The sequence below is a fragment of the Trachemys scripta genome, chromosome 17 (genome assembly GCF_013100865.1).
Source record: "Trachemys scripta elegans isolate TJP31775 chromosome 17, CAS_Tse_1.0, whole genome shotgun sequence".
In the NCBI taxonomy this organism is placed as follows: Eukaryota; Metazoa; Chordata; order Testudines; family Emydidae; genus Trachemys; species Trachemys scripta.
This window is the reverse complement of record NC_048314.1, coordinates 5870153-5878322: the sequence shown is the minus strand read 5'-3', so window position 1 is coordinate 5878322 and position 8170 is coordinate 5870153. Positions and strand designations below refer to the sequence as shown.

The window sequence follows — 8170 nt, the reverse complement described above, 5'->3', positions numbered from 1 at the left end:
GGTCAAAATTTTGCTGCTATAAAGCAAAGTTAAGCTGTGAACAAGAGGCAGGCTCTGCTCACAGACTCTGGCAAGAACAGGGGTGGTATTGAAGAAACACACATTCCTAAGTAATGTTAGGCCCAAGAAAGAGTGGTACCAGAAAGGTGGTACCAGAACATGTCAATACCAACACATTCCCTAAAGATAACAGCCAGGAACACGCTGACCCATCCTAAAGATAAGGTCAAAATAACACTGTTATGAATAGAGATGTACAAGATGATGGGTGGTAACTGGCTACGTCCGAGGGTGTCAACTAACTACATCAGTGGGGCAGTATGTTGCTTGTTTGCATTGATGTATAAAATGGAGTCTCAGAGGGCATGTCTTTGGCCAGCCTAGTGGGAAATGGAAAGTCCTGCAATTCACTGAGCTGTGTCCATTTTAACGGGCATACATGTGTTAGTGGTCCTGTAGAGTCTGTGGAGTACTAGGATTGTGCCTCGTTGACAATAAACCTGGCTGGATGCCTTCGTACCTTTATGGATCTTGTGGTTACTAGGTGGTTTGCTTGAGGTCTGCTGTGCCAGTGTCTGCACAGAGCTGGGATGACATACAGAGCCAAACATCTGATGACAGGCAGTAAGGGAGACGGAGAGAGCCTTCCTTATGAAAATACTCTTTGGCCTAGGGAAGATGCACAGGGTTGGGAGCCCGAAGTCCAAGGCTAGGTCAACATTACAATGTTATGTCAACTCAAGTTACATCAGCATACAGCCATTGCAGTTAATACATAGCTTGTGCGCATGCATACTTGGCTCCTTGTGTTGGCAGTGTGCATACTCACCAGGAGTGCCTGTAATGATGCACAGCACGGTGCACCATGGGTAGGTATCCCACTGTGCAACTCACCACCATCCAGAGCATTGTCTTTTGGGAAGTTTTGGCAATGCACGATGGGACTGAAACGAGTTGCACATGGGTGATTGGGAGCATGGAGTCAACTTCCCATAATGTCATCTGTATCCCATAATTTTCATGCCTTTTTTCTCAAAATCCCACAAAACCGCATGGCCCCCTTTGTTGTCCATCAGCTCCGACAGAAGCATGGATTCTGCACAGCTCTGCACTATTGTCATGAGCATTGCAAGTACTGGGTGCACGATCCTGGAGTATGTGCAGAGCTGCAAGAAGAATGGAATGAGTGGAGAACATGATGATTCCTTGAGGACAGATTGTTGTGGGACAGCGAGAATCAGTTCAAAGTTGTTGGTAGCATTCACAGAACAGCTGCAGATGGTGGAGTGCTGCTTCTGGGCCTAAGAAACAAGCATTGACTGGTGGGATCGCATTGTAATGCACGCTTGGGATGATAAGCAGCAGCTTCAGAACTTTTGGATGCACAAGGCCACATTTTTGGATCTGTGCGCCAAGCTTGCCACAACCCTGCAGTGCAGGGGGACCAAACAAGACCTGCACTGAAAATGGAGAAGTTAGTGGTGATCGCACTGTGGAACCTTGCACCACCAGATTGCTACCGGTCAGTTGGAAATGAATTTGGAGTTAGGAAATCCACCACAGTGACTGTTATGATGCAAATGAGCAGGGCCATTAAATGTCTTCTTCTAAGCAGGACTGTGATTCTTGGCAATGTACAGGTCATAGTGGATGGTTTTACAGCAATGGGGTTCCCAAACAGTAATGGAGTGACAGACAGCACGCATATCCCTATTTTGGCACCAGACCACCTTACCACTGAGTACATCAACAGAAAGGGCTACTTTTCTACGGTTATGCTAGCATTGGTGGATCACTGGGGACACTTCAGCGACACCAATGTGGGCTGGTCAGGCAAGGTGCATGACACTCACATCATTAAGAACACAGGACTGTTCAGAAAGCTGCAAGCAGGCTCTTTCTTTCCTGACCAGAGGATTACCATTGGGAATGTTGAAATACCAATAGTGATCCTAGAGACCCAGCCTACCCCATGCTCTCTTGGCCCATGAAGCCCTACACCAGCCACTTTGACAGCAGCAAGGAATTATTCAGCTACTGGCTCAGCAGGTGCAGAAGGAGAGTAGAATGTGCTTTTGGTCATTTAAAGGATCACTGGAGTTGTTTATTCATGAGATTGGACCTCAGTGAGAAAAATATCCCAGTGGTTATAGCTGCCTTCTGTGCCCTGCATAAAATATGTGGAGCTAAGGTGTCTGCAGAGGTTGAACAACCAGAGACAAGGGCTATTAGAAGAACTCAACGCGGAGCTATATGGCTGAGCGAGGCTTTGAAAGAGCACTTTAACAGTGAGCCACAATAACACATTCTTTTGTACTGCTCCTGCTTTTTTGTAGCCAGGTAGGGATCATGTGGTGATTGCTGTACAAGTAGGAATATAACATTATCAATGCACCTATTAATTTTGATTGTGAATAGTCCTATGAGTTGTGTGACACTTAGGGTGACCAGATAGCAAGTGTGAAAAATCGGGACAGGGGATGGGGGGTAATAGGCGCCTATATAAGACAAAGTCCTATATATCGGGACTGTTCCTATAAAATCAGGACACCTGGTCACCCTAGTGACACTGTGCAGTAATAAGTAATTGGTTGCTTTCAGACCTACTAAGCATTTGATTGCAGAGATTGCAAATGAATGGAGAGGAGTTCAGTTTTAAATAGATATTTATTCTGAAACAGAATTCAGTGCAAAAAAAAAAAGAAATTGTAAAATGAAAAAAAATATATATTTAAAACTTACTACAATTTACAGACCTTATGAAGGAGAAGGAACATTCATGTCCATTTCAGCTACTCCTACACCATTCGTTGCTTTCACAGGTCAGTGTATGTTAAGCTGTGATAGGCTTTAATGTCCCTGGGGTGTAGTGGCAGGAGTAGTGCGACATGATGCCATGTGGAATGTTGGGAAGAGATAGAGGGATGTCCCAATATTGTGCTCTCCATGGGCTGCAGAGGGAGGAGACCCTGGGAGTGTTGAACCTGCAGGTCAAGCAGAGTCTGCAGTATCTGTGTTTGCTGCCTGAGAAGTGCAGTTATGTCCTGTTGCATCTCCCTCTCCTTTTCCTGCTGGGATCCTGGGTCTTTCTCGTCTCCACTCTTTTCTTCTCCAGGCTCTCCACAATGTTCAGTCTGCAGGCCCTTCACTCATGGCTTGCAGTATCTCACTGAATGTGTCAACCCCAGTCCTCTTCTTTCTCTACCTTCTCTGCTCTGGTGTTCCACAGGTATGGAGGGGGAGACTCAAGGCTGCAATGGAAGCAGCTGCAGATAAAACACACAGAGGTACCATTGTCAGCATATTCACTATGGGAAGCAATCTTAAGATGCTGAATTCACTCCCGTTGCTCCCCTAAAGTTTTAAACACTACATTCTCACTTCTGATTGGGATTGTTTGGGCACAGCACCAGTCACTATACCAGCTGTGGTGAGCATGGCCTGTCAGGGGTTGAGGGAATTGCTTGGTTGCACAAAACTAGTAGCACAGCTGCCGCAGCGGGGAAAGGTGCTTCTCCCGCCAATCCAGGTGCTGCTGCAGGGAGAGAGAGCTGGGGGGAGTCCTCTCTCCCCGCCAAAGCCCCGGAGCATCCTCCTGCACCATCCTCTCTCCCCGCCATAACCCCTGAACCCTCACCTCCTGCCCCGAACCCTCTGCCTGAGCCCTGAGCCCCCTCCCACACTCCGAACCCCTCAGCTCCACCCCCACCACATAAATTTTGTCACATATCACCTCCGTAGTGGTGCACATAACAAAATGCATTCTGCACATGGTTGGGAAAAATTAGAGGGAACACTGCTCCTGAGGGCAAAAAAGGCAGAGAGAGTATAACACTGACAGGTTGTCACCAGGCGGGACCTTTGGAAGTTTGGTGTATGAGCTTCTAGTACATGAGCTAAAAGCCATTTGGCTATTAGCTAAGGCTGTAGCGCCCCAACCCCGAGCCCCAACCCCCTGCCCCAGCCCTGAGCCCCCCCAAACCTAGAGCCCCCTCCTGGACCCCTAACCCCTCAACCCTGGCCCAACCCCAGAGCCAGCACCCCCTGCCTCAGCCCACAGCCTCCTCCCGCACTCTGAATCCCTAGGCCCCACCCCCCAACCTGGATCCCCCTCCTGCACCCCAAACCTCTCATCCCTGTCCCAGACCCTGTACCCACTCCCATACCCCAACTCCCTGCCCCAGCCTGGAGCCACCTCCCACACCCTGAACCCCTCATTTCTGGCCACACCCCAGAGCCTGCACCCCCAGTTAGAGCCCTCACCCCCTCCCACACCCCAACCTCCTGCCCCAGCCCAGTGAAAGTGAGTGAGGATGGGGGAAAGCAAGCCACGGAGGGTGGGGGAATGTAGTGAGCAGGGGGCGGGGCCTCAGGGAAGGGGTGGAGAAGGGGCAGAGCCTCGGGGAGGGGGTGGGGTTAGCGTGTTCAGTTTTGTGCAATTAGAAAGAAAACATGTAAACAAACAACCCATAGCCCCTGAGCCTCCAAGTTCAGACCAACAACAATTGGAGCCTAATGGTGAACGATGAAAGAGACTTATATGCTAGAGGAAAGGTATTCCAAATCCAAATTTTATAATACGACAGTGCCACTCAACCCTACTGAGTGCCTTTTCTGCCTCAGTTAAAATGGCAATTGTGTGATTCCTCATCTAAGCTTAGTGCAAGGTAAGCACTTTCCTCCACCCATTTTCCCCCTCCAGGGCTGGCTTTAGGCTGATTCCCCCGATTCCCCAGAATCGGGCCCCACGCCTAAGAGGGCCCCGGTGGCAGTCCACTCCGGGTCTTCGGCAGCACTTTGGCAGCAGGGGGTCCGCTCCGGGTCTTCGGCGGCATTTCAGCGGCGGGGGTCCTTCAGAGCCGCGGAAGACCCGGAGCGTACCCCCCACCGCCGCCGAAGACCCGGACCACTGCCAGGTATTCGAATCGGGCCCCACAGTTCATGAAGCCGGCCCTGTCCCCCTCCTTTCTTGAAACATGCCCCTCCCACCCCAGTCACGGTGTACAAGGATGGGGCTGACCTGACTTTTCTAAGTCAATCACTATAGCACAGCGGTTCTCAAACTTTTGTACTGGTGACCCCTTTCACACAGCAAGCCTCTGAGTGCGACCCCCCCCTTATAAATTAAAAACACCTTTTTTAAAAATATTTAACACCATTATAAATGCTAGAGGCGAAGCGGGGTTTGGGGTGGAGGCTGAAAGCTCACGACCCTCCCATATAATAACCTTGCGACCTCCTGAGGGGTCACGACTCCCAGTTTGAGAACCCCCTGCTCTAGCACTACCTTCCCACCAGATCACCCCAGCAGGCCTTCCTCCTGAGAAAAGAGGTATGAGAACAACTCCACAAAGCCTAGACATCAGGGACAGAATCATAGAAATGTAGGGCTGGTCTAGTCCAGGCTCCTGCACTGAGGCAGGACTAAGGGCTTGTACACACTAGTGCTTACTTCACTATAACTTAAGTCACTCAGGGATGTGAAACACCCCCGCCCCCCGCAAAAGCTGTAAGTTACCCCAACCTAAGCATCGGTGTGGACAGCGCTATGCTGGGGGGAGAAGCTCTCCCACTGCCATAGCTACTGCCACTCAGGGAGGTGCACTAGCAGCGCTACAGCAATGCAGCTACATCAGTACAGCTGCGCCACAGTAGCAATTCTAATGTAGATTAGCTCTGCATTATCTAAACCAGTGTTTCTCAACCTTTTTGATACCAGGGACTGGCTTGCTGCCTTCCTAAACTGTGTCAGGGAGATCTCAGGGACTGGTCATTGAGAAACACTGATCTAGACCATCCCTGACAGGTGTTTGTCTAACCTGTTATTTAAAAGCTTCAATGACAGAGATTCCACAACTCTACATGATTTGTTCCAGTGTCCCCGAGCGCAGTGCAAACGGAGAAGGCCCGGGCCCCTTAAGAGCATGGGCCCAGCTCCATGGCACCATTGTAAACCCGACACTGTCCCCAGGTCCTTTTCTGCAGAACTGCTGCTTAGCCAGTCAGTCCCCCAGCCTCTAACGGTACATGGGATTTTTCCTTCCTAACTGTAGGACTCTGCACTTCTCCTTGTTGAACCTCATCAGATTTCTTTTGGCCTAATCCTCTCATTTGTCTAGGTCACTCTGGGCCCTATCCCTACCCTCCAGTGTCTCTACCTCTCCCCACAGCTTAGTGTCATTGCGAAATTGCTGAGGGTCAATTAATCCCATCATCCAGATCATTAATAAAGATGTTGAACAAAACTGGCCCCAGGACCGACCCCTGGGGCACTCCGCTCGATACTGGCTGCCAACTAGACATCTAGCCGTTGATCACTACCCTTTGAGCCCGACAATTTAGCCAGATTTCTATCCACCTTATGGTCCATTCATCCAATCCATACTTTTTTAACTTGCTGGCAAGAACACTGTGGGAGACCTTATCAAAAGCTTTGCTAAAGTCAAGATATATCATATTCACCGAGCCAGTTATCTCATCATAGAAGGCAATCAGATTGGTCAGGCATGACTTGCCCTTGGTGAATCCAAGTTGACTGTTCCTGATCACCCTCCTTTCCTCCAAGTGCTTCAAAATGGATTCCTTGAGTACCTGCTCCATGATTTTGCCAGGGACTGAAGTGAGGCTGTAGTTCCCCGGGGTTCTCTTTCTTCCCTTTTTAAAATATGGGCATTATTTTTGCCTTTTTCCAATCATCTGGGATCTCCCCTGATCGCCACGAGTTTTCAGAGTTAATGGCCAATGGCTCTGCAATCACATCAGCCAAATCTCTCAGCACCCTTGGATGCATTAGATCTGGACCCAAGGACTTGTGCACATCCATCTTTTCTAAATAGTCCTTAACCTGTTCTTTCACCACTGAGGGCTGCTCACCTCCTCTCCATACTGTGTTGCCCAGTGCAGCAGTCTGGGAGCTGACCTTGTCTGTGAAGACTGAGGCAAAAAAAGCATTGAGTACTTCAGCTTTTTCCACATCATCTGTCACTATGTTGCCTCCCTCATTCAGTAAGGGTCCCACACTTTCCCTGACCTTCTTCTTGTTGCTAACATTCCTGTAGAAACTCTTCTTGTTACCCTTCACATCCCTTGCTAGCTGCAACTCCAATTGTGCCTTGGCCTTCCTGATTACACTCCTGCATGCTCTAGCAATATTTTTATACTCCTTCCTAGTCATCTGTCCAAATTTCCACTTCTTGTAAGCTTCCTGTTTGAATTTAAGCTCTCCGAAGATTTCACTGTTAAGCCAAGGTGATCGCCTGCCATATTTGCTATTCTTTCTGCACTTCGGGATGGTTTGTTCCTGCGTCCTCAATAAGTCTTCTTTAAAATACAGCCAGCTCTCCTGGATTCCTTTCCCCCTCATATTAGCTTCCCAGGGGATCCTGCCCATCAGTTCCCTAAGGGAGTCAAAGTTTGCTTTTCTGAAGTCCAGGTATTTTGCGTATTTTGCTACTCTCCTTTCTTCCTTTTGTCAGGCTCCTGAACACATCCATCTCATGGTCACTGCTGCCTAGGTTGCCACCCACTTCTATTTCCAAGTAAGATTGAAGTGGTTCTAAGTAATAACAGACAGAACAAAGTAAATTACCAAACAAAATAAAATAAAACACGCAGTTAAATCTCACCCTCAGAGATGTTCCAATAAACTTCTTTGACAGACTAGCCTCCTTCTAGTCTGGGTCCAGCAATCACTCACACCCCTGTAGTTACTGTCCTTTGTTCCAGTTTCTTTCAGGCATCTCTTTGGGGTGGAGAGGCTATCTCTTGAGCCAGCTGAAGACAAAATGGAGGAGTTTCCAGGTGCTTAAATAGACTTTCTCTTGTGGGTGGAAACCCCTTCTCCTCTCCTATGCAGAATCTAGCTACGAGATGGAGTTTTGGAGTCACACGGGCAAGTTACATGTCCATGTATGACTTAGTTCTCTACAGGACATTCCCAGGAAAGCTCAGATGTGGATTGGCATCTATCAAGGTCCATTGTTAGCCAAGTACTCCCAATTACTTGAATAACCCCTTCACACTATGTTGACCAAATCTGCCTTAGGTGCTTCCTACAGCAATACAAAGCATAGAGCTTATGCTCATAACTTCAGATATAAAAATGATACATGCATACGAAATAGGATGAATACATTCAATAGAACATAACCTTTGCAAAGATATGTTACAT

General features: G+C 48.5%; 1 long non-coding RNA gene across 1 annotated transcript; it reads right to left on the bottom strand.

The window, feature by feature from the left end:
• Positions 1-2648: 2648 nt before the first annotated feature.
• On the bottom strand, positions 2649-7667 carry LOC117889339. The gene is made up of 2 exons (XR_004648452.1): positions 7626-7667; positions 2649-3266 (listed from the first exon to the last, which is right to left on the bottom strand). It is a non-coding gene; the product is annotated as an uncharacterized LOC117889339 (long non-coding RNA).
• Positions 7668-8170: the final 503 nt, after the last annotated feature.